This window comes from Halichoerus grypus, chromosome 3 (genome assembly GCF_964656455.1).
Source record: "Halichoerus grypus chromosome 3, mHalGry1.hap1.1, whole genome shotgun sequence".
NCBI lineage: Eukaryota > Metazoa > Chordata > Mammalia > Carnivora > Phocidae > Halichoerus > Halichoerus grypus.
In genome coordinates this window covers 185,589,172-185,616,106 of record NC_135714.1, presented here as the reverse complement: position 1 = coordinate 185,616,106, position 26,935 = coordinate 185,589,172, and the positions used below count along the sequence as shown (strand labels likewise).

At 36.4% G+C, this 26,935-nt stretch overlaps 1 pseudogene; it reads right to left on the bottom strand.

Annotated features, from left to right (window-relative positions):
- The window catches only part of LOC118520525 (synaptotagmin-17 pseudogene), a 55,802-nt pseudogene extending 29,423 nt beyond the window's left edge, over positions 1-26,379 (bottom strand).
- Positions 26,380-26,935: the final 556 nt, after the last annotated feature.

Here is a 26,935-nt window from a genome sequence, read left to right as displayed (position 1 = left end):
TTAACATTCCAAATCAAACAATGTGATATACCACATTAATTAACAAAACAAAGGATAAAAATAATATGATCGTCTTAATGCACTAACACAAGAGACAAAATTCGACATTCATTCATGATTAAAAACTCACAACAAAGTGGATATTGAGGAAACATACCTCAACACAATAAAGGCCATAAATGACAAAAAAGCTAACATCATTCTTAATGGTGAAAAGCTGAAAGTTTTTCTTCTAAGATCAGGATCAAGACATTGATGCTCACTCTGATCACTTTTATTCAATATAGTATTGTAAATCCTAGCCACAGCAATTAGGTTAAGCAAACACAAAAAGGCATCAAAATTAGAAAAAAAAGAAGTAAAACTCTCACTATTTGCAGCATGATACTATATTCAAAAACCCTAAGGACTCCACCAAAAAACTATTAAACCTAACTCAGTAAAGTTGAGGATACACAATTAATATACAGAAATACGTGGCATTTCTATACACTGAAAATGAACTATAGAAAGAGAAGTTGAGAAAACAATCTCGTTTACAATTGCATCAAAAAGATTAAAATACCTAGGAATAAATTTAACCAAGCTGATGGAAAACCTGTAATCTGAAAACTAAGACATTGATGAAAGAATTGAAGATGACATAAATAAATGGAAAGATGTATTGTGTTCATGGATTGGGAGAATTAATAATGTTAAAATGTCCATACCAATCTATAGTATCAATTCAATCCCCATGAAAATGCCAATGACATTTTTCACAGAACGAGAACAAATAATTTTAAAATTTGTATGGAATGACAAAAGAAGCCCAAATAGCCAAAGCAATCTTGAGAAAGAATAAAGCTGGAGGTATCACACTTCCAGATTTCAAGATATATCACAAGTCTGTAGTAGTCAAAACAGTATAGTACTGGCACAGATACAGACACATAGATCACTGGATGAGAATAGAGAGCACAAAAATAAACACATGCTTATATAGTCAGTTAACCTACAACAAAGGAAACAATAATACACAATGGGAAAAAGACAGTCTCTTCAGTAAATGGTGCTGGGAAGACTATAATGCAAAATTATAAAACTGGACCACTTTTTTTTTTCTTACAGATTTTATTTATTTATTTGAGAGAGAGACAGAGATAAAGCATGAGCAGGGGAGAGGAGGCAGGGGAGAAGGAGAAGCAGACTCAGGGAGCCTGACGCAGGGCTCGATTCCAGAACTGGGATCATGACCTGAGCTGAAGGCAGATGCTTAACCAACTGAGCCACACATGTGCCCTGGATCACTTTCTTATACTACATGGAAAAGTAAGCTCAAAATGGATTAAAGACTTAAATGTAACATTTGAATCCATAAAACTTCAAGAAAAAAAAAAAAAACAGAAGCAAGAAGCTCTGTAACATCAATCTGAGCAATATATTTTAAAAATCTGTCTTATCAGGTAAGGGCAACAAAGAAAAAATAAACAAATGGGACTATATCAAACTTAAAAGCAGAAGACATGAATAGACATTTTTCCAAAGAAGACATACAAATGGCCATCAGACACATAAAATCATGCTCAATATCACTCATCATCAGGGAAATACAAATCAAAACTACAATGAGATATCACCTCACACCTGTCAGGATGGCTAAAATCAACAATGTAAGAAACAACAGGTGTTGGTGAGGATGTGGAGAAAGGGGAACCCTCCTACACTGTGGGTGTGAATGCAAACTGGTGCAGCCACTATGGAAAACAGTATGGAAGTTCCTCAAAAAATTAAAAATAAAACTACCCTAGGATCCAGCAATTGCACTACTAGTTATTTACCCAAATAATACAAAAATACTAATTCAAAGAGATACTTGCACCATGACGTTTATAGCAGCATTATAAACAATAGCCGAATTGTGCAAATAGCTCAAGTGTCCATTAACTAATAAATGGATAAAGAAGAAGTGGTATATACATACAATGGAATATTACTGAGCCTTAAAAATAAATGAAATCTTGCCATGTGCAATGACATGGACGGAGCTAGAGAGTATTATGCTAAGAGAAATAAGTCAGTCAGAGAAAGACAACTGCCATATGATTTCACTCATATGTGGAATTTAAGAAGCAAAACAAGTGAGCAAAGGGGGAGAAAGAGAGAGAGAAGCAAACCAGGAAACACTCTCAACTATAGAGAACAAACTGATGGTTCCAGAATAGAAGTGGGTGGAGAGATGGGTTAAATGGGTGAAGAGGATTAAGGAGTGCACTTGTGATGAACACTGGGTGTTGTGTGGAAGTATTGAATCACTGTGTTGTACACTTGAAAGTAATACTTTTTTAAAGATTTTATTTATTTATCTGAGAGAGAGAGCACAAGTGGTAGGGAGGGCAGAGAGAGAAGGAGAAGCAGACTCTCCTGCTGAGCAGGGAGCCCAATGCAGGGCTTGATCTCAGGACCCTGGGATCATGACCTGAGCCAAAGGCAGACACTTAACCGACTGAGCCACTCAGGTGCTCCATCCTGAAAGTGATATTACACTGTATGTTAACTAACTGGAATTTAAATAAAAACTTTTTTAAAAAGTTTTTTCATAGAGTAGGAAGTCATGAATAAAATGAAAAGGCAACCTACAGAATAAGAGATATTTGCAAATGATATACCTGATAAGGGGTTATCACCTAAAATATATAAAGAACTCATACAAGTCAATATCAAAAAGAACAAACAATCTGACTAGAAAATGGACGGAAGACCTAAATAGACATTTTTCCAAAGAAGACATACAGATGGCCAACAGACATATGAAAAGATGTTCAACATCACCAATCATGAGAGCAATGCAAATCAAAACTACAATGAGATATCACCTCATACCTGTCAGAATGGCTAGTATCAAAAAGACAAGAAATTTCAAATGTTGGTGAGAATGTAAGAATGGAGAAATGATAACCCTTGTGAACTGTTGGTGGGAATGTAAATTAGTGCAACCACTCTAGAAAATAGTATAGAGGTTCCTTAAAAAAATTAAAAATATAGGAGTTAAGATGTTGGAGTAGTAGGAGGACTCTATACTTGCCTTGTCCCTCGAACACAGCTGGATAAATATCAAATCATTCTGAACACCCAAGAAATTGATCTGAGGACTGACTGAACAAACTATACAACTAGAGGGAGAGAAGAGGCCACATCATGAAAGGTAAGAGGTGCAGAGGCAGGATCTAGGGGAGAAATGATTGTGGGTGCTGTAGAGGGAAGGGAACACTGATCTCAGAGAGAGGAGACAGAGAGAGAGAAGAGAGCAGTGCAGAGGGGATTGCACAAGGAAAACACATGAAGCCATTGACTGATAAAATGAAAGGAGCTGATTGTCATGAGTTTTTTTTTTTTCTCCCCCACAATATATTTTATTTATTTATTTTTATTTATTTATTTATTTATTTTTATGTTATATTTAAAAACCAGCAGAGCTCCACGCCTAGAGTTTTAGAGGTCTGCCCAGTGGCTGGTGTTGAGCCTAGCAGGCACTGCAGTGCTCCGGTGGAGAAAGAGAGCAGGGGCCTGGAAGCAATAGTGAGAGCTGAGGTTCCCCTGGGATGTACTGGGAAAGATGATTCTCCCTTCTTGGAATGCATCTGGGAGATGTGGCATTGCCTCTCCAGGGACAAAAGAGCCATTGCGCACCATTGGGCTCCCTCCCACCCAACTTAAGCATAGGGGCAGAGACACCTGCTGACTGCAACTAACCTGGACTCAGGGTTTTTGCTGCACTTTACTCTAAAATTCAAGCTCCTGTGCATTAGTGCAACTGCCCTTCTGGAACAAACTAGCACCAGTCCCAGCATAGGTCCCCAGAGGACCAGCATATGTCCACACCATGCTGTGTCCCTAAAGTTTGGAGTTTTGAAACTCAGACAATGTGCCTGGGATAAAGCACAGGTGCACTGTGCTGGTGGATGGGCAGGTGGCCTGGACACAGATAAGTGAAGTCAGGGATCTGAAGGATGGGTGGGATACATGAGGGGAGATCGTTTGCTCTTCTGTGAGGGTTTCCCAGATGTTGGTGGGTACGAACTCCTCTCTCCTGGGAGGACGGAGAGGGCTAGTGCCATTTTTCTCCCTCACGAATAAGCACAGGCTGACTTCAGCGAGCAGCATCCTACCAACAGTGGAGACCTGAGATGCTTACACCAAGCCCCATCCCCACTTCACTCTGCAGGTGCTTCTTTACTAGGACAAGTGTGCCTGAGAGTCAGAGCATCAGTGGGCTCCTCCCCCAGCAAAAATGCCCTGCACACTCCAAGTCTACTGATAACAGAGTGCTACAAAGCTTCAGCTCTGGTGGAAATAGGATTAAGCCTCCTACACCTAGTTAAAACTCACCACACAGTGGACAAGTTCCAAACACTGTCCACTGTAGGCAACGAGAAACTCTGCAGAGGACTGACTCGAGGAAAAGAGCAGCTAAAACACAACAGCAGAATTCACACAGCATATACCAGAAACACTTCCTGAAGCAACAGGACCTGAACAGTATGTGATTTCTTCTTAATACTGCCATTACTCTTAGGAGCAGGAAACATAAGAGGCTTTCCTAACACACAGAAGAAGAGACCTACACAAAATGACAAGATGGAGGAATTTATCCCAAAAGAAAGAACAAGAAGAGGTCACAGCCAGGGATCTAATCAAAACAGATATAAGTAATATGCCTGATCCAGAATTTAAAACAACAATCATAAGGATGTTAGCTTGGCTTGAGAAATGCATAGAAGACACCAGGGAGTCCCCTGCAGAGATAAAAGACCTAAAAACTAATCAGGCCAAAATAAAAAAAAAAAAAAATGCTATAACTGAGATGCAAAACCGACTGGATGTAATGACCACAAAGATGGAAGAAGCAGAAGAATGAATAAGTGATACAGAAGATAAAATTATGGAAAATAATGAATCTGAAAAGAAGGGGGAAAGAAAAATATTGGATCATGAATGTAGACTCAGGGAACTCAGCCACTCCATAAAGTGTAATAATATTTGTATCATAGAAGTCCCAAAAGAAGAGGAGACAGAAAAAGAAGGTTTATTTGAGCAAATTATAGCTGAAAACTTCCCTAATCTGGAGAAGGAAACAGACATCCATATCCAGGAGACATCAAAATCAACAAAAGCAGGGCAACACCAAGGTATGTCATAGTAAAATTTGCAAAATATAGAGATAAGGAAAAAATCCTAAAAGCAGCAAGGGTAAAGCAATTCTTAACTTACAAGGGAAAACAAATAAGGTTAGCAGCAGATCTCTCCACAGAAACTTAGCAGGCCAGAAGAGAGTGGCATGATATATTCAATGTGCTGAATGGGAAAAATATGCAACCAAGAATACTTTATCCAGGAAGGCTATCATTCAGATTAGAGGAGAGATAAAGAGTTTCCCAGCCAAACAAAAACTAAAGGAGTTTGTGACCACTAAACCAGTCCTGCAAGAAATATTAAAGGGGACTCTGAGTGGGAAAGAAATACCAAAAGCAACAAAAACTAGAAAGGAACAGGAACAATCTCCAGAAACAATGACTTTACAGGTGATACAATGCTACTAAATTCATATCTATCAATAGTCACTCTGATGTAAATGGACTAAATGCTCCAATCAAAAGACATAGGGTAACATATAATGTATTATTCAGAGGGGGAGATGAACCATGAGAGACAATGGACTCTGAAAAACAAACTGAGGATTCTAGAGGGGAGGGGTGTAGGAGGATGGGTTAGCCTGGTGATATGTATTAAAGAGGGCACGTTCTGCATGGAGCACTGGGTGTTATACAAAAACAATGGATTGTGGATCACCACATCAAAAACTAATGATGTAATGTATGGGGATTATCATAACATAATAAAAAAAAAGACATAGGGTATCAGAATGGAAAAAAAAGTAAAAACAAAAAAACAAGACCCATCTATATGCTGCCTACAAAAGACTCATTTTATACCTAAAGACACCTGCTGATTAAAGTGAGGGGATGAAGAACTGTTTATCATGTTAATGGATGCCAAAATAAAGCCGGAGCAGCCATACCTATATAAGACAACCTAGATTTTAAACCAAAGACTATAATAAGAGATGAAGAAGGGCACTATAGCATAATAAAGGGGTCTATCCAACAAAAAAATCTAACAATTGTAAAATTTATGTCCCCAACCTGGGAGCACCCAAATATATAAAATAATTAATAACAAACATAAAGAAATGCATTGATAATAATATAACAATAGGGGACTTTCTACTTACAGCAATGGACAGATCATCTAAACAAAAAAATCAACAAGGAAATGATGGCTTTGAATGACACACTGGACCAGATGGACTTAACAGATATATTCAGAACATTTTAATCTAAAGCAGCAGAATACACATTCTTTTTGAGTGCACATGGGACATTCTCCAGAATAGATCACATCCTGAGTTACAAATCAGGCCTCAACAGATACAAAAATATTGAGATCATACCATGCATATTTTCCAACCACAATGCTATGAAACTTGAAGTCAATCACAAGAAAAATTTGGAAAGACCGCAAATACATGGAGGTTAAAGAACATCTTACTAAAGAATGAATGGGTTAACCAGGAAATTAAAGAAGAAATAAAAACTACATGGAAACAAATGAAAATGAAAATGCGACAGTCCAAAACCTTTGGGATGACCAAAAGCAGTCATAAGGTGCAAGTATAGAGCGATACAGGCCTACCTCAAGAAGCAAGAAAAACCTCAAATACACAACCTAACCTTACATCTAAAGGAGCTAGAAAAAGAAGAGCAAATAAAGCCTAAAGCCAGCAGAAGAATGGAAATAATAAAGATTAGACCAGAAATAAATGATACAGAAACAATAAAGAAAAAATCCAGTAGAACAGATCAAAGAAACTAGGAACTGGTTCTCTGAAAGAATTAATAAAATTGGGTACCTGGGTGGCTCAGTAGATTAAGTGTCGGGCTTCAGCTCAGGTCATGATCTCAGGGTCCTAGGATCAAGCCTCATGTTGGGCTCCCTGCTCAGCAGGGAGTCTGCTTCTCCCTATCTCTGCCCCTCCTCCCTGCTCGTGCTCTCTCTCTCACACTCTCTCACTCTCAAATAAATAAAATCTTTAAAAAATAAAGAATTAATAAAATGGATAAACCCCTAGCCAGACTTATCAAAAAGAAAAGAGAAATGATCCAAATAAATAAAATCACAAACAAGAGAGGAGAGATTACAACCAACATCACAGAAATAAAATTTTTGTTTTTAGAGAGAGAGGGAGAGAGAGAGAGAGTGGAGGGGGAGGGGCAGAGGGAGAGGGAGAGAGAAAGAATCTTAAGCAGGCTCCACACCCAGCGTGGAGCTCCATGCCAGGCTTGATCTCACACCTCTGAGATCATGACCTGAGCTGATACCAAGAGTCGGACACTTAACCAAATTGAGCCACCCAGGTGCCCCAGAAATACAAACAATTATAAGAGAATATTATGAAAATTATATGCAAACAAATTGGACAATCTGGAAGAAATGGATAAATTCCTAGAAACATATAAACTATGAAAACTGAAACAGGAAGAAATAGAAAATTTGAACAGACTCATAACCAGCGAAGAAATTGAATCAGTAATCAAAAATCTCCCAACAAACAGAAGTCCAGGGCCAGATGGCCTCGCAAGGGAAGTCTACCAAACATTTAAAGAAGTGTTAATACCTATTCTTCTCAAACTGTTCCAAAAAACAGAAATGGAAGGAAAACTTCCAAACTCATTCTATGTGGTCAGCATTACCTTGATTCCAAAACCAAAGACCCCATTAAAATGGAGAATTATAGGCCAATATCTCCAATGAACATGGATGCAAAATCTCTGAACAAAATACTAGCAAATCAAATCTAACAGTACATTAAAAGAATCATTCACCATGATCAAGTGGGATTTATTCCTGAGTTGCAAAGACAGTTCATTATTCACAAATCAATCAGTGTGATACACCACATTGATAAAGGAAAGGATAAGAACTATACAGTCCTCTCAGTAGATGCAGAAAAAGCATTTGACAAAATACAGCACCCATTCTTGGTAAAAACCCTCAACAAAGTAGGGATAGAAGGAACATACCTCAACACATAAAGGCCATATATGAAAGACCCACAGCTAGTATCATCCTCAACAGGGAAAAACTGAGACCTTTTCCTTTAAGGTCAGGAACAAGACAAGGATGTTCACTCTCACCATTATTTAACATAGTACTGGAAGTCCTAGCCTCAGCAATCAATCAGACAACAAAAGAAATAAAAGGCTAGGAAGAAGTCAGATTTTTACTATCCATAGATGACATGATACTCTACCACAAAATTGCTGGAATTGATACATGAATTCAGCAAAGTCACAGGATACAAAATCAATGTACAGAAATCTGTTGCATTTCTACACACGAGTAGTGAAACAGGAGAAAGAGAAATCAAAGAATTGACCCATTTATAACTGCACCAAAAACTATAAGATACCTAGGAATAAACCCAACCAAAGAAGTAAAAGATCTGTCTCTGAAAACTATAGAACACTTTGAAAGAAATTGAAGAGGACACAAAGAAATGGAAAAACATTCCATGCTCATGGATTCAAAGAACAAATATTGTTGAAATATTTATACTATCCAAGGCAATTTACATATTTAATGCAATCCTTATCAAAATACCAACAGAATTTTTCACAGAGCTAAAACAAACAATCCTAAAATTTGTATGGAACCACAAAAGACCCTGAAGAGACAAAGCAATCTTGAAAAAGCAAAGCAAAGCAAAGCTGGAGGCATCACAATTCTGGACTTCAAGCTCTATTACAAAGCTGTAATCATCAAGACAGTATTGGATTTGCACAAAACCAGACAAATAGATCAGTGGAACAGAATAGAAAACCCAGAAATGGACCCACAACTATATGGTCAACTAATCTTTGACAAAGCAGGAAAGAATATCCAATGGAAAAAAGACAGTCTCTTCAAAAAATGGTGTTGGGAAAATTGGACAGCAACATGCAGAAGAATGAAACTGGACCACTTTCTTACACCATACACAAAAATAAATTCAAAATAGATGAAAGACCTAAATGTGAGATAGGAAACCATCAGAATCCTAGAGGATAACATAGGCAGCAATCTCTTTGACCTCAGCCATAGCAGCTTCTTACTAGATACATCTCCAGAGGCAAGGGAAACAAAAGCAAAAATGAACTATTGGGACTTCATCAAGATAAAAACTTCTGCACAGCAAAGGAAACAGTCAACAAAACTAAAATGCAGCCTACAGAAGGAGATAGGAGAAGATATTTGCAAATCACATATCAGCTAAAGGGCTAGTATCCAAAATCTATAAATAATTTATCAAACTCAACATCCAAGAAAAAAATAATCCAGTTAAAAAATGGACAGAAGACATGAATAGGTGTTTTTTCAGGGAAGACACACAGATGGCTAACAGACAATGAAAAGATGTGCAACATCACTCATCATCAGAGAAATACAAATCAAAACAATGAGATACCACCCGATACCTGTCAGAATGGTTGAAATTAACAACACAGGAAACTACAGATGTTGGCAAGGATGCAGTGAAAGGGAACCCTCTTACACTGTTGGTGGGAATGCAAGCTGGTGTAGCCACTGTGGAAAACAGTATGGAGGTTCCTCAAAAAGTTAAAAATTGAACTACCCTACAACCCAGCAATTGTACTACTAGGTAATTACCCAAAGGACACAAAAATATTGATTCAAAGGGGCACTTGCACCCCCATGTTTATAGTAGCATTATCAACAATAGCCAAATTATGGAAACAGCTCAAATGTCTTTCGACTGATGAAAGGATATATATATATATATATATATATATATATATATATATATATATATATATATATATGATGGAATATTACTCAGCCATAAAAAAGAAGGAAATCTTGCCATTTGCAATCACATGGATGGAGCTAGAGAATATTGTGCTAAGCAAAATAAGTCAGTCAGAGAAAGACAAGTTCCATATGATTTTACTCATATGTGGAATTTAAGAAACAAAACAGATAAATATAGGGGAAAGAAACAAAAAAGAGAGGGAGGGAAACCATAAAAGAGACTCTTAAGTATAGAGAACAAACTGAGTGTTGCTGGAGGGGAGGTGGCGGGCGGATGGGCTAACTGGATGATGGGGATTAAGGAGGACATGTGCTGTGATGAGCACTGGGTATCATATGTAAGTGATGAATCACTGAATTCTATCCCTTAAACTAGTATTACATTATATGCTAACTAACAAAATTTAAATCAAAACTTGAAACATTAAAAAAAATTGAAAATATAACTGCCATATGATCCAGCAATTCACTCTTGGGTGTTTGTTTTTCTGAAGAAAATTAAAATATTAATTTGTAAGGACATATGAACCCCTTTGTCCATCACATTATTCACAATAATCAAGATACGAAAGCAACCTAAATGTCCATCAGTAAATAATTAGAAAAAAAAGATATGATATATATATATGTATATACATGTATATCATGATATATATATACATATATATATATATTCAATGGAACATTACCTAGTCATAAAAGGAACGAAATCTTGTCATTTGCAGCAATATAGATAGACCTAGAGGGTATTATGCTAAGTGAAATAAGTCAGACAAAGAAAGAGAAATACCATATGACTACTATGAGTGCAATCTAAAAAACAAAACAAAACAGAAACAGACTAATAAATACAGAGAGCAAACACTTGTTTGCCAGAGGAAAGAGTGGTGGGCAGACTGATGAAATAGGTGAAGGGAATTAAATTTACAAACTTCATGTTATAAAATAAATAAGAAACAGGGATTTAATGTACAATTTAGGGAATATGGTCAATAAGATTGTAAAAACCATGTATTGTGCCACATTGAAACTAGACTTATGGTGATCATTTTATAATGTATATAAATATCAAATCACTATGTTGTGCACCTGAAACTAATATAATATAGTGTCAGCATGCTTTAATCAAAACAAAAAAGCAGTAGTCACTTAAAAATTACCTTCCTCTAGGGAATTTCATTGGAACTGAAAACAGCTTTTTATGTTGCATAGAATCTTATCACTCAAAGTAATTATATGACTGTATACTTTAGAACCTTATATAAGTTACAAATATTTCAAAATTATAAAAACCTAAAGTTATTATCAAAGAAATATGTCCAATATAAGAAAAATGCTTACATAAAATTAAAAAATCATTCTTAGCTTTTTAAGTAAATTTCAATAGTATATGCCAAATTAAGCTATTAATAATCTTGAAGCAGTTTTTAGCCATAACATTTGAGCTAAGAGATTTTCATTTTTTTCTCAACTCAAATACTAGCTATCTAACTTAAACAGGGCATTTTTAAATACTGTTTTGCATTCGTCTGAACAGTAGATGAAGACTGTTCTATGAATTTTCATTTAATTCCTGTTTTTGTTGTTACTGTTGTTGTTTTGCTTTAAAATGAGTTGTTTATTTATTATTAATTAATTTGTTTGTTTGAGAGAGAGAGTGTGTGAGCGGGGAGTGGGGGGAGAGGGAGAGGGACAGAGAGAATCCTAAGCAGTCTCCACGCCCAGTGTGGAGCCTGATGGGGGGCTTGATCTCTCAACCCTGAGATAATGACTTAAGCTGGTATCAAGAGTTGGATGCTTAAGTGACTGAGCCACCCAAGCACCCCTAAAATGTTTTTTTTTTTAATTCATTATTTATTTTTCTTATTTTTCTTATTTTTCTTTAGGGGAATGTATTTCTTCATGTTCTGATGGAATGTAACCATTCTCAATGTTTCACTTTTAATTTGTCAGTGAGAAGGCCACTGATCATTAAACATTGCTTCTCTTTCACTCATAAAGGACACTTCTCCTTCAGTTAAATTAAGTTTTTGATATTTAAATTTGTGACTTCACCTTCATTTTGATAGTCACTTCATTGCCATTTGGGAGGTAATCTTCCCAGTGTATTCAGCAAGGATAAGCCAGGATATGTGTACACTTTTGAGAGTTTGGAGTATTCAGAAAGTATTCAGAAAAAAGCTATGAATTTGATGAAAAAGTAATAAAATAAAATCTATGAGGAGTGATTAGAAAGCAACATTGATAGGTTTTCTAGTAGTCAAGAATACTTAATGTGAGTTATGATGACATTCTATTTGAAATTCATTCTTATATCATCCAAAGGTATTAAATAGGAAAGTTCTTTAGTTAAAAAAAAAAAAAAATGTGAGTCCAAACTTTTCTCTATTGCTTTTCTTTTGTCACTATAACCTTTCTGCGTCTTAGACTCACAAAGTGAACAACTTGAGTTGAAAGCATGATAGGAAGAAATTCAAGTGAACCCATCCTGATCAGAATCAATTGCAGTAAATTATAAATGCAGACCCATGGGATAACTCTGTTTTAGGCTAGCACACTTTTCTAATCCCTAAGTCTTATGGTTGCTGTTCTTTGCTCTAAATTTATCTTGCTTTCACCTTCCAGTTTCAATGGAAATTACTACTATTGGCCCTTAAAGAGAAAAGCTATTTCTTGTTTCGATCTTAAGAACACACCTCTTGGGCTTCTAGTGGAAACAGCTAGCAAATTTCTCCGCCCAAATTAGCAGTGGTCCATGGCTTTGACTTTAAACTTTCTAAAGTCTTTTACTCTCTAAAGGTCTCATATGTGTAGTCAATCATCTTAAATTATATTTCTTTTCAGTTTCTCTTTTTATCTCTCTGCTTTTTTCCAGAACACTCTATTTTATTTTCCACACATCTGCTTCTCATTTAGGACTTATTATTCACAAATACCTTTCCACAATTTTCTTAGTTAGAATCCAAAAGTATAACTCAGTCTCATTCCCATGGAAGAAGCTTATAACTTTACACAAATAAAAAATACTTAAATCTATATTTGCTGGCAAGATGGTGGTGCCAGCATAAGAATTACAAAATGTATTACAAAACAGAGAAAATATTTGTAATTAAGTAAAATGTAGATTGGAAATTAAAAAGAGAATGAACATCATGTGCCTATCAAAAATCTGAAGTATTTCTACTAAATGTATTGTTGATGAGACTGTGTGGGAAAGCAAAATTGAGGACAACTATATAATTATCTTCCTGAGAGAAAAAGAATGTTCTCCCTTTATTCCCTGCCCTGGAAAGAAGAAGACAGATACCCTGGCAGAATCCCATAGACAACTCTTTTGTCTGAGAAGTAAAAATTGTGTTTTCTAAGAGATGGAATCCCACAAGGAGTTCAAGAGCTAATCAGAGATTTCCGTTTCACTACCACATACCTCTGTGAACAAGGACATTGTGGCAGGTACATTAAGAGTGAACTACTTCTAAAGAAGATAGACCAGTCATAACGATGGACCCTTCCTTAAGGGGACTATCTATATTTATATAGAGATGTGACTCATGCTTATGGCTCTGCCAATGATTAACGTTTCATTTTCCTCTCCACTCTTTTAAATGATGTACTGCCAGACTTTTGCTTTTCTTTTTTTCCTTAAATTAAGACCTGATGTGTCCTTTAGGAAAAATTTAGATTTTGAATAATGCAATGCTTATCTTGGTTTTAAGTAATTTAATTCTTGCCAGACTATAATACAACCTTGGAACAGCATTGAGACTTCTAAAGAAGGATGAATAAACAAAGAGAAGTGACAATGGGTATGAAAAGATCCTTCATATCAGTAGAAGGGGTTCCCTTCTAGAGATTCAAGGCATTTATCCCTCTTAAATATGCAATTTAAGATATATTCACAAAAATACTTTAACCTTGTTTTTAACATCACTTAAAAAATTACTTTCCATGAAACTTCTCAATGAGAACCCAGGTACAGTTGTATAGGAGGAGGCAGATGAATAGAAGATTTGACCCAGAAGAAAATGAATTAATGAAAAGAAAAGACAAGCCACACAAATTCTCTCAAAATACAGAGGGAAAAAAAAATGAGAATAAAGTCCGGAAGATCATAATAAAATAGGCATCTCACCCAGTAGATCATAAGCTTCTTAAGAGATAACAAAACAATTAGAACCACAAAGACATGATCCATGAAAAAAATTGGTAAACTGGACTACATTAAAATTAAAAATTTCTCCTCTGCCAAAGATAATGTTAAAAGAATAAGATAAGCCACAGATTGAGAGAAAATATTTGAAAAAGACACATCTGATAAAGGACTGTTATCCAAAATATGCAAAGTAATTGTAAAATCCAACAATAAGAAAATGAGCAATCTGATTAAAAAATCGGCAAAAGATGTGAACAGACACCTTCATCAAAGAGGATACACAGATGGCAAGTAAGTTTATGAAAAGATGTTTGACATCATATGTCACTGGGGATCTGCAAATTAAGACAACAATGAAATATCACTGCACATCTATTTGAATGGCCAAAATCAAAAACCCTGTCAACACCAAATACTGGTGAGAATGCCGAGCAACAAAATTCATTGTTGGAGGGAATGCAAATTGGTACAGCTACTTTGCAAGACATTTTGACAGTTTTTTTTAAAATAAAACTAAACATATTCTTACCATATGATTGTTCTTTGGTATTTATCCAAAAGACTTGAAAACTTATGTCCACATAAAAACATGCACAAGGATGTTTATAGAAGCTTTATTCTTAACTGCCAAAACTTGTAGGCAACCAAGATGTCCTTGAGTAGATGAATGAATAAATAAACTGTGGTATATAAAGACAATAGAATATTAGTCATCTCTAAAAAGAAATAAGCTAACAAGTTATGAAAAGTCATGGAGGAAATTTAATAGCATATTACTAAGTGAAAGAAACCAATCTGAAAAGGCTACAGATTGTATGATTCCAACTATATGACATTTAAAAAAAAGGCAAATACGGAGACAGAAAAAGATCAGTGATTTCAAGGAATTAGGGGGGAGTAAGGGATGAATAGGCAAAGAGCAAAGGATTTTTAGTGCAGTAAAACAATTCTGCATGATACTACAATGGTTATACATGTCACTAGAGATCTGTCCAAACTCAGAATGTACAGCACCAAGAGTGAACCCTAATGTAAACTATGTGGACTCCGGGTGATAATGATGTGTCAGTGTATGTTATCAGTTGTAACAAATGCGCCACTCTGATGGAGGATGTTGATAGTAGGAAGGTTGCCTATTGGTGGAGCCAGGAGTATATGGGAATTTTCTGTACTTTCTGCTCCATTTTGCTGTGAACCTAAAACTGCTGTAAAAAATTACTAATTAAAAAAAGAAACCATTCCTAATCTAAAAGTTTCAGTGAAGTTTACTGCTATGATAAGGATGATGGCAGTGTGATTGGACTGCCTGTATTTATCCTTACTCTGTCATTATTAGGAGAAAATTCCTGGAGAACCACAAAACAAAATTTCCAGTTTTTTCACTCTGAACACATAATAACCAGAACTGACCACTTGGATGAGATACACATCCTTCAGAGGATAGAATTATCACAGGAGAGAACATCCTGGGAAGGTGAGGTTGATAATTTCTATATGGTTGGAATACGTAAGAGAGCATACTTTAATTCAAGTACTTAAATGAATAGATTTGTATATTTTAATTGTGAGTTGTGATGCAGGATAAATTGCTGATATTTGTGGGAGGGTATTGGTGAGCAGGCAGTCTGGCATAACCCCTGTCTTTTTACAGGCTGTGTTAACTAGTGCAGAAATTTCTAGCCATAAAAACAAGGACATTAGAAATTTGTCCAAGTAAAAGTTAGAGAATAATGTAATCTTTGGTTCTGGTCCATGGGTCTTCAGCATGCAGACCCCTGAAATTGATGCTCTGGTAGCTCAGACTCAGCACTACTTTGAACTTCCAGAAAAACTTTTTCCCCAAGGTCTTCCCACTGTGCCCGAGGGATGGGTTTTCCAAGCAACTAGCAGACTCTACTTGAGTAATCATCTCTCTTGCCTTCCGCATCTTCTAATTCCCACCCAATTAACAAAATCTTCTTTTCTTTCAGTCCACAAAGCTTCCCTTAATTTTTGCCTAGGATTATGGCAACTGTTCTGTGAGGAAATTTTACCTTGTTGTTTGTTGCTATCAATCCTAAATAGAGGCTGCTAAAGCATTCTTAAGGAAAAAAAAAAAAATCACACAACTATGCAGGTTGAGTGACATGACAAATGACAAATTTGTGTACCATGACCAATTTAGTTCCCAACCTCAACTGGGCCCTGAATACTGCTTTGTAGGTTTTTTTTGCTGCTTTCTTTTTTCTTAGATTCTTTATTGCAAATTAAAAACTTTACTACTCCACTTAATCCCCCATTCCCTCACTAGCAGGAGATGATCTTTTATTTTAACCAGGCTATTCTTTTGCCTACCTTAGCAAAATTTACTTATTCCTAATAAGATATCATTTTTTACCTCTTTCTCAAAGATAACTTTTTGACCTCCACAAGCCTAACTGAATTGAGCACTTCTATCCCTAAGGAAATAGCATGTTTTTAACACTTTTGTTATAGCACCATCACTGAGACAATTTTTTTACATGTCTACTCAATCCCTAAAGCTTGTAATGGAGGAGGGTGCCAATGATTTTTTATTCAGCTTGCATCCCTAAGGCTGAACATTGTAGTGCTGGGTACATAGATAGCTATAGTGGGCAGATGGCCCTATTGTTTGCCCATTAACTTTCATTGGGGAAACCACATTTATTTCATATCCTATCGGTTTTGTGGGTAGAATATCATATTTTTTTCTCCCCTTTTTTTAGACATAGTCAAGATTTGGTTTGTCATGTTCTATTTTGAGTTTGATGAACAAATACTGGGAAAGGAGGAAAGTCTTCCCATGTGCTAGAGTTGATAAGCTGGGATGATTTAATTCTAGAGCTACTAGTGACTGTCTTCTCTGATTATATAAAGGGTGAAGACAGAAAGAGAAAAATGAAAATATTCCCAGAACCATCTGGGAGCCAATAAGAAGCCCCAGACAACAGGAGTAATCTCATCCTCTCCCAACAGGGATCATACTGGGCTCTATGAACTGGGACTTCTAGTCCTTCCTCTGTTACAAGGGCTTGAGAGGGCAAGAAGGGCCATGGAGCTCATAAAAATATCCTCAGGCATACTTCTTAAAAAAAAAGGGCAAAGGTAAATCTCTGACTTGCCTTTCCACTTGGAGCAAGCCTACCCTACTTCTTTAAGAGGGTCAAGAGTGAACCCTTGGAAGGACTTACACTTGTAACAATGGTGGATAGCTATTTATGACCTACTCTCTTGCTGAAAACAACTAGAAAAAGTGAGTAAAATTTAACAAACATTGGTAGCTAACAAGGAATTGCAAAATTATTAGACAAAAATCCAGAAGATGGAAATTGAGGAAGGCAAATTTAGAATTTAAATGTACTGTTCCCTTGGGTGCATTTGCTGATTCCCAAAGAGGTTGATGAATTTATTACAGACTTGTGGAACCCACCATGTAAGGGCAAACCTTACTTCCCTAGAAGTAAGGCTGACCTTGAAATAGAAAAGGAGGGTACATAATCCGATTCATCTTCAATTTAGCAAGCATAACCTTAAAAAAAATTCTGCAAGAACATTTCAAGAAAGGATAATTACAGACCAATCTCTCTCATCATTATAGATGCAAAAATATTAGCAAAGCAAATCTATGTATATATACATATATCTATATACAGTATCTATCTATATATATATCTTTTTATAAATGTAAATGTATATATATGCGCATATGAATGAATATATGTGTATTACATGTGATGCCATGTACATACATGCATATGTATTTGTGTATGTGTAATTGACAGGTTGATTTTACAATGGAAATACAGGGGCGCCTGCATGGCTCAGTTGGTTGAGTGTCTGACTCTTGATTTCGGCTCAGGTCATGATATCAAGCCCTGTGTTGGGCTCTGCACTTAAGTTGCTCCCTCTCTCTACCCCTTCCCCATTCATACTCTCTAAATAGAAAAATATAATCTTTAAAAAAATTAAAATAAAAGGGAAATACAAGAGGACAATGTTAGAAAAGACATTCTTAAAGAATAAGAAAGTAATAATCTCTCTACTGGATAAAAAGACTTTATAAAGTCATAGAAACTGAGAGAGTGTGGTGTTGAGTCAAAGGGAAAAAATAGAATAACAGAATAGAACAAAATAGAATAGAATAGTCCAAAGGCTTGTTGAGGACATTGTCTATTTACTACTCAGTATCATGTTTATATGAAAAAAATAATAGTAACACGAGACTAATGTAGTTAGCGCATAAAAAAAAAATACCACTTGTAAAAACTTAATTGGTTATAGTTTGAATTCACTTAGCAAAATTTAGAAAACAGGTATTTTGACAGGGTAGGAGTAAAAGAAAGAGGAGCCTTAGAGAGAGAAAATAGAAAAGAACCCATAGACAGTTAAATCACAACGTCATTTGGAACACAGGACAAAAAATAAGCAATAAGTATAGTTAGTAGATTAAGATGTTCCTAGGAAAGAGAGTAACGTGATCTTTAAAAAGGAAAAGAACAAATTAAGTTCAAGATGCATTGGACAAATAATTATTATGTTTCTTTATAAAAAAAAATAAAAACGAACTCGTTAGACGAAATCAGAAAATTTTGGATGATATAATTCTGAGCATGTGTCACCTTATCATAATGCCATATATGTCCATGATTCAGGGTCTCAGATGATATGCAGACCTTATTCTCTTTTTCTATCTTTCAGCTCTATTTCATTCATGCATACATGAAATGAATAAGTATCTATGGTGTTCAGTACATTCTCTGTTCTTTGTAATGTTACATGAATGCACACAACTAACAAAAATTCCCTCTGTGTGGAGCTTTCATTCTTTTTTTTTTTAAGTTTTTATTTATTTATTTGAGAGAAGGAGAGAGTATGAGCAGTGGGAGCATTAGGCAGAGGGAGAAGCAGACTCCCTGCGGAGCAGGGAGCCTGAGGCGGATCTCGATCCTGGGACTCCAGGATCATGACTTGAGCTGAAGGCAGTAGCTTAACCAACTGAGCCACTCAGGCACCCTTCATTCTAGTTGTGAAATAGAGACAATAACAAATAATGTAATAAATACATTTTATAGTTTGTTAGATGGCAATAAGTCGGTCCCAGGACCCTGGGATCATGACCTGAGCTAAAGGCAGATGCTCAACCGACTAAGCCACCTAAGCATCCCCACGTTGCTATTTTAAATAAGATGGTTGGGGATACTTCTTTGAGCAGGGGATACTTGAGCAAATACCTGGAGCAAAGAAAGTAGAGTAGTTGACAGCATATCTGAAAGTATGTTGCGGTCAGAGAGGATATGGCCCTAAGATGGCCAGTGTCTCATGTCCTCTTTGTAGAATAAATAAAAAGTGGTAGAAACTCAATTAGAAAGGTAATGAAACATCAGACATGGTAAGTCCTGTGAGCCACCATGAGGACCTTGGCTTTTACTTGAGTAAGATGGGAGGATACTGGAGAGGTAGAGGAGTGACAATATCTAACTTGTGTCATTAAAGGATCACTCTGGCTGCAGTTGAGAATAGGCTACAGAGGAGTCAATGTTAAAAGTGGCAAGACTATTTGCAACGACGTGGATGGAACTGGAGGGTATTATGCTGAGCGAAATAAGTCAATCAGAGAAAGACATGTATCATATGACCTCACCGATATGAGGAATTCTTAATCTCAGGAAACAAACTGAGGGTTGCTGGAGTGGGGGGTTGGGTGGGAGGGATGGGCTGACTGGGTGATAGACACTGGGGAGGGTATGTGCTCTGGTAAGCGCTGTGAATTGTGCAAGACTGTTGAATCTCAGATCTGTACCTATGAAACAAATAATGCAATATATGTTAAGAAAAAAAAAAAGAAGAAGATAGCAGGAGGGGAAGAATGAAGGGGGGAAATCGGAGGGGTAGACAAACCATGAGAGACGATGGACTCTGTTGAAGGTTACTCAGGGGTAATCCAGCTAAATGCACACGGTGGTTCCAACCATAAAGGGAGCAATGGAGATAGTGACATGAGTTATTTATTCACATACATTTTGATGGCCATAAAGATTTTATGACTGATTTGGATAGTAAATTTATGAAGAATCAAGATGACTAAGAATTTTAGCTTGAGCAACTGAAAGGATAGAATTCCCATGAAGTATGATAGGGAAGATTATAAACATAATACTTCGGGGAAGGGAGCCAGAACCAGTAGTTTAGTTTTAGACATATTAATTTGGATATGGATATGCCACATTCTAGCAGAGATGTTGAATAGGCAGTTGGATATACAAGTCTAGAGTTCAGAACAGAAATCCCGGCAGGAGGGGTGCCTGGGTGGGTCAGTCGGCTAAGCATCTGACTTGGGCTCAAGTCATGATCCCAGGACTCATAATCCCAGGGTCCTGGGATGGAGCCCCACATCAGGCTCCCTGCTCAGAAAGGGAGTCTGCTTCTCCCTCTCCCTTCTGCCTCTCCCCCTGCCTTGTACTCTATCTCTCTCACTCTCTCTCTTAAATAAAAAATTTAAAAAATTAAAAAATAAAAAACATAAATACATCTTCTTAAAAAGAAATTTGGCAGGAGATTAATAAAAATTAGAGTCATTTGCATGTAAAGGGTATTATACCAAAGAGACTAGATGCAATTACCAAGAGATTGTGTGTGAAAGAAGAGGAGAAGATAAAAGACTGAGTCCTAGGCCACTCCAAAGTTAGGGTGCCAGGGAAAAGAGTGGGCATTTGCACAAAAGATAGAACCTGTGACTTGCAAGACAAAACAAAGGAGAGTAGTATAAGTCCAAGTGAGGAAAATGTATTAGTGAAGAAAGTGAATTCCATTTCTAAAATCTGCTAATAAATGAGATCACTGGTAACATTGACAGAGGCACTGTTTGGAAGTGTAGAAGAAAAGCTTGATTGGACACAATCTGAGAGAGAACAAAAAGAAATTAAGTAAACAGAGAAGTTATAATCTTTTGAGGAGTTTGTAGGAAAGGGGAGCAGCAAATGGGTGGTAGCAGGTGGGGAAAATGAGGTCACAGGAGGTTTTGTTTGATAGAGAAGCAGATTCTACGTGACTTTTACTCAAAGTGACCTTTATAAAAGTCAACTATTTATCATTAAAATATAACTTTCCAAAGGTGACTCTTCAAAGGCCAACACAATATTCCATCAAGTGCATATAAGTTTGGTTAAAACATTATCTTTTGTAACAGTGCATTAAAAAATTAAAATACTGATTATATGCTATCTACAGCTACATTTTATTATTTGTTAAAAAAATGAATACTTAAAGTGTGTATATTTTGGATGAATCCTTTGAAATATATTGACCTTTACCTGGTGATTTTAATCGAGTATGTGGAACACTTTGAGACATCCAAGTAGATGGATTTATAAAAAAAAAAGTACACATATTCTCTAAAATATAAATGATTTCAATGTTTTCAGTATGACACATTGTACTAAATAATCTTTTTCCTTGATTTTACTTTCCACAAAATGGGCTGAGAAATATATGATATTAAACAGGTATCCCCATTTTACAGGTGGGGCAACTGATGCTTGTCATATACAAAAGTCAAATTGTATAAGATTGTACAGATATTCCAGTCTTCCTCCTAATACTCAATATTCTAAATGTGTGGAACAAACACTTTTTGCATTGATGTTTACATCAGTTCATTGCATTCATTGTTTTGCATTCTTTTATACACATATACCCCTATGTGGAAATTTTTGACAGGAGGAATTGTATTGCTATTTCTTTTTCATATATTCACCACACCAAATGTGGTACCATATGCGTTTAACAAATATTTCCTAAATTTATGAATAAACATTTAAAAATATTATGATTGACATCTCCTCATAAAAGCAAAGACTAAAAATTAGAAGATAACTGACTTCAGTTTTAAGATATACAAAACTCAAACTGGGCTTTTAGGCATTTAGTGCAGCAAAAGTTATGCAGGGCCACCTGGGTGGCTCGGTTGGTTAAGCAGCCAACTCTTGATTTTGGCTCAGGTCATGATCTCAGGGTCATGAGGTCAGGCTCCTTGCTCAGTGCAGAGTCTGCTTGTTCCTCTCCCTTTGCTCCTCCCCCCTGCTCACTCTCTTGCTCTCGGTGCCTCTCTGTCTCATCAATCAATCAATCTTTTTTAAAAAGTTATGCAAACAGCTAAGATAGCGCAACAGCTCAATTTTCCCTATCAGCTGATTTTCTCTCAATTATAATTAAAACACTGTGACACTTGACAATTGTTGAAAGTATTTTCAGTGTTTTTATGCCGTGTCTTTTATCATGGGACAGAAAACTTTTTCTCCTTTCTCACAGTTACCTTCAGTCTCTTTGTTCACTGGGATGGGACAAAATAGACTTCTTTACACAGAGACTTCAAAGGGAATGTTTGGAAAAAGAGAAATGTATAATCCTTTTGTCTTATGATGCCCAGATGAAATTTAACTGAAGACATCTTTGAGATTTAGTTCTTAATTTTAACTCTTAGATATTGACAAAAACAACATTGAGCTCTTCATCTTAACCTTATTGACTTCCCTCTCATTATACCTATTCTTTCCTGTTATTTTACATTCTTTCTCATTGCCTTATGGTGCCAATTTTATTAATTTTTATTTTCTGACATAAAAATCTTCTGACTACTAATTTCTCCCCTTTGCTATCTATTAATAGTGTTTCTTGACAGCCTTATGTGATTAATGACAGCTTTGTAAAATAAACGTTTCACACGCAGCAGTCATTTGAGAAATACTGCTTGAAGTAAATACTTGTAAAGACCTAAAACTTTTAGGACTTTTAGCAGATGAAAGTGATTTTGTTTGGAAACCTGTATAATCCAATATACATTTTCCAATGTATATTCAAAAAGTGTTTTTTGTTGACACTCCTAAGTCTGTTCAGATATGAATACTACCTATCTTTATAACAGGAGAGACAAGCTATGTGCATGTTGCTAATAGACTACCACAGGAGATGACCAAATCACCAAATAAATCAATACATTTAATGATGAATTTCATAGTAGATTCTCAATGATTATTACTGACTAGTTGACTTACTGCACTTATTTGTTACTGATCATTAATTTCTTTTTCTTCAACATGAAATATACATTGCTTTCTCCCCTTTTTTATTAAATATGAAATTCTCATACCTGTTGATCTAATGCAACAGATACCCGGAAAGCTTTTGTTTTCAAGTGTTTTAAAATGTCACAGTTACCCAGGCTTCTAGAGTTTTAATAATTGGTTCTGTAATGTTGTTAAGAACCTTCACACAGCTTATTAATATGAGCAGACTTCTATATCTTCTTCCCTTTTCTCAACTTAATTAACATAGCTCCATACTGAAAGTGGAAGAGAAAGACCAGTCTTATTTAGCAGTACAACAACTTAACCATAAGCCAACACTAATAAGGAGCATTAACTGTAAAATATTACAGCTACCTCACTGAATATCTCATCAATTGGGCATGCCATCTCTTTTAAGATCTTGGAACATACCTTTCAGATGATGGTTGCTTAGCATTTTCACATGTGAATGTGTAGCAATATTTCCTCTCTAGTGCAAATTTACTTTAACTGAGCCGAGCATGGAGACCACACGGGGCTCAATCTCATGACCCTGAGATCACGACCTGGGCCAAAATCAAGAGTTGGACGCTCAACCAACTGAATCACCCAGGCATCCCTAAATCATTCTTTACATTATTCCCTGGTGTAAGCATTTTAAGTCCTACTTAAATAAAAATCCTGCAGAGGCTTGCCATTACATGACTTCTTAGCTGAATATATATGATTTTGCAGGTAGGAACCCAAGTTTATGTTCTAGCCTCATCTCCTGACACTTGACCTTATTTAGTTCACCGTAGCATTAGACTGAGCTACTCACTGTGACTATGCTAGACTCTGCCTAGATGTTCTTCTCCTTTTCTATTTGGTGAATTTTTGCTTATTTTCAGCTCCAATGTTGACACTACTCTGAGTATTTTCTATTTTCCATGAAGAATTAGTCACTCCCTCTTTTCTGTCACCATATACATGCCCTTTATAGCATCATGTTGTCATAATTAGTTATTTGCCTATTTCCCCCTCTTCAAGTGTGGAAATCAGAGCTTATACTCTGTCCACTTCTAAGTACAGCACCTGCATATCGTGAAGGCTCCTCAATCATTATAAATAAATGGCTCTTGGGCTCTTGTCAGTATTTTTGTTTTGGTATTATTTTATAAACTACTACTCCCTTATATCTGGGACACTTAATATTTTATTAAATAAAATAGCATATAATTTGGGATGCCCTTTTTGCCTTAAGGGCTTGAAGCTGACATGTAAATATGGAATTAACAAAACAGAAAAGATGATGAACAATAACCAGCCTATTCAATGACTATAGATTATATTACACATCCCATATAGAAAAGTAGTCTCTGCAAGTCATATAAGAGGCATCCATTCTCTAGATAAGAAATACAGTATCCTTTCCTAGTGGTTAGGAACCTTGAAAGTCACAGAAGTCTTCTTATGGGCCAAATGAAATATTTCTTTTTTTTTTTTTTTTTTTTTTAAAGATTTTATTTATTTATTTGACAGAGAGACACAGCGAGAGAGGGAACACAAGCAGGGACAGTGGAGAGGGAGAAGCAGGCTTCCCGCGGAGCAGGGAGCCCGATGCGGGGCCCGAGCCCAGGACCCTGGGATCATGACCTGAGCCGAAGGCAGATGCTTAACGACTGAGCCACCCAGGTGCCCCAAATGAAATATTTCTTAATGAAGTTTAATTCTGTTTCTTGGTTCATTCCTCAAGGGTAATTGATAATGGCTGAGTCTCATCAATCAATTAACAAATCAGCTAGTACTATTTATTGAGTTCTTACCACACAGTCATCACTATAATTACAAATTTGGGAAACATAAGATGTATAAGACATCATAGTTGTTCTTTTGCAGTTTTCATTTCCTTATGATATGGTCCATGGAAAAATCATTTATTAATTAATCCAAAAATATTTACTGAGATTCTGATTTGTTCTAGGGACTGAGCTAAGCACTAGGGTAACAGGAAGAAGATTTGATCTCTTTAAGAAATACAAAATAGTCTATCCCATCCCAAAATACAGCCTTCTTAATATGAACACTTGCACTGAAATGTCATGAGTTTTGTTTGAGGCATGGATGCTGACTCTACTCCATAGCTACAGAAGTCAAGGTTGTTAGAGTAGCATTTATTGTTGCATGTATCAGTTATCTGTTGCCATAATAATACTATACATCAAAGACCCACAAAACTTAGTAGATTAAATCAACAAGCATTTATTATTTCTTTTTTTTTAAAAAAGATTTTATTTATTTATTTGACAGAGAGAGAGATAGCGAGAGCAGGAACACAAGCAGGGGGAGTGGGAGAGGAAGAAGCAGGCTTCCCGCTGAGCAGGGAGCCCCATGTGGGGCTCGATCCCAGAACCCTGGGATCATGACCTGAGCTGAAGGCAGACACTTAATGACTGAGCCACCCAGACGCCCCGCATTTATTATTTCTTTCAAACTTATAGGTAAGTTGTTTCTGCTGAAACAAAGCTTAGCAAAGTTTACTCATGTATCTTTGGTTAACTGTGTGTTGGCGAGGTGAGTTTGCTGACATTGGCTGGGCTCTCTCACGTGTCTAGATTCCCACCTAAGACAACTGACTGGGCTTTACTTAATGTGTCTCACCTCTAGCAGCCTAGTCTGGGCCTGTCGGCATGTTGTCAAGGCAAAGGCAGGGGAGCAAAATGGAGAGAGATAGAGAAGAAATGTGCAAGAATTTTTTTCAAATCTTTACCAAATTTACTAAATGTTCCATTGGCCAAAGCAAGTGACTTGAACAATCTAAGAGTCAGAGTACATACTAAAGGGCATATATACAGAAAGACATGAAAAATTTGGCAGTAATATGATCAATCTGCCACACTAGAGTAGCTAATCATTGAGAGGTAGATTCCAAGCCAAAGTGCCCAGAACCCTTATGTTAAAGATTTTTTTAATCCTTTGCCATTTCAAATGCAGGAGGTAAGGGAGTTTGGACTGACTCAGATTAAAAAAGATGATGATTTGCTGGACATAACCACAGAATCACTAATTACATTTGAGCATCCTGTAACAAGTAAGTCTTTCTGGCCAAAGATGGAAGCTATAGGAGTATGAAGGAGCTAACTATACCACAAACCTACCCACAAAGTTCATGTCTACACTATAGCAATAATGGTATTCCTCTGCTCCAGCTGCCACCTTTATGTGGTTCTTTTTGGAAGGGTAATTTCCCATGGTCACACTTAGTTGAGGGGCCATTATGCCTTGAAGACCTGAGTTACTGGCATTCTTTGAATTATATCTTGTAGGTTGAATTGTGTTTTCCAAAGACATATGTTGAAGATATTATCCTCAGTACTTTAGAATGTGGCCTTATTTTGGAAATAGGGTCATTGCAGATGCAATTAGTTAAGGTGAGATCATACCAGAATAGGGTTAACCAACTGATGTCCTTCTAAGAAGAGGGGAGAGAAACACAGAAAGGAGAGCACCATATGAAGACATGGAGAAACCTAGGGAGAAGATAATCATGAGATAACAGAGGCAGAGATTGGAGTGATGCTTCTACAAGTCAAGGATTACCAGGAATTGCCAATAACTGCCAAAGCTAGGAGAGAAACATGAAACAGATTCTCAGAGCTCTCAGAAGGAACCAACCTTGCTGACACACTGATTTTGGATTTCCGGCCTTCAGAATTTTGAGAGAATACATTTCTGTGGTTTTGAGCTGTCCAGTTTGTGGAAATGATTTTGGAATTGGGCAATGAGTAACCCCAGGAGAGCTGTTTGGGGCATGTTACCAGTGTCTGAAGCT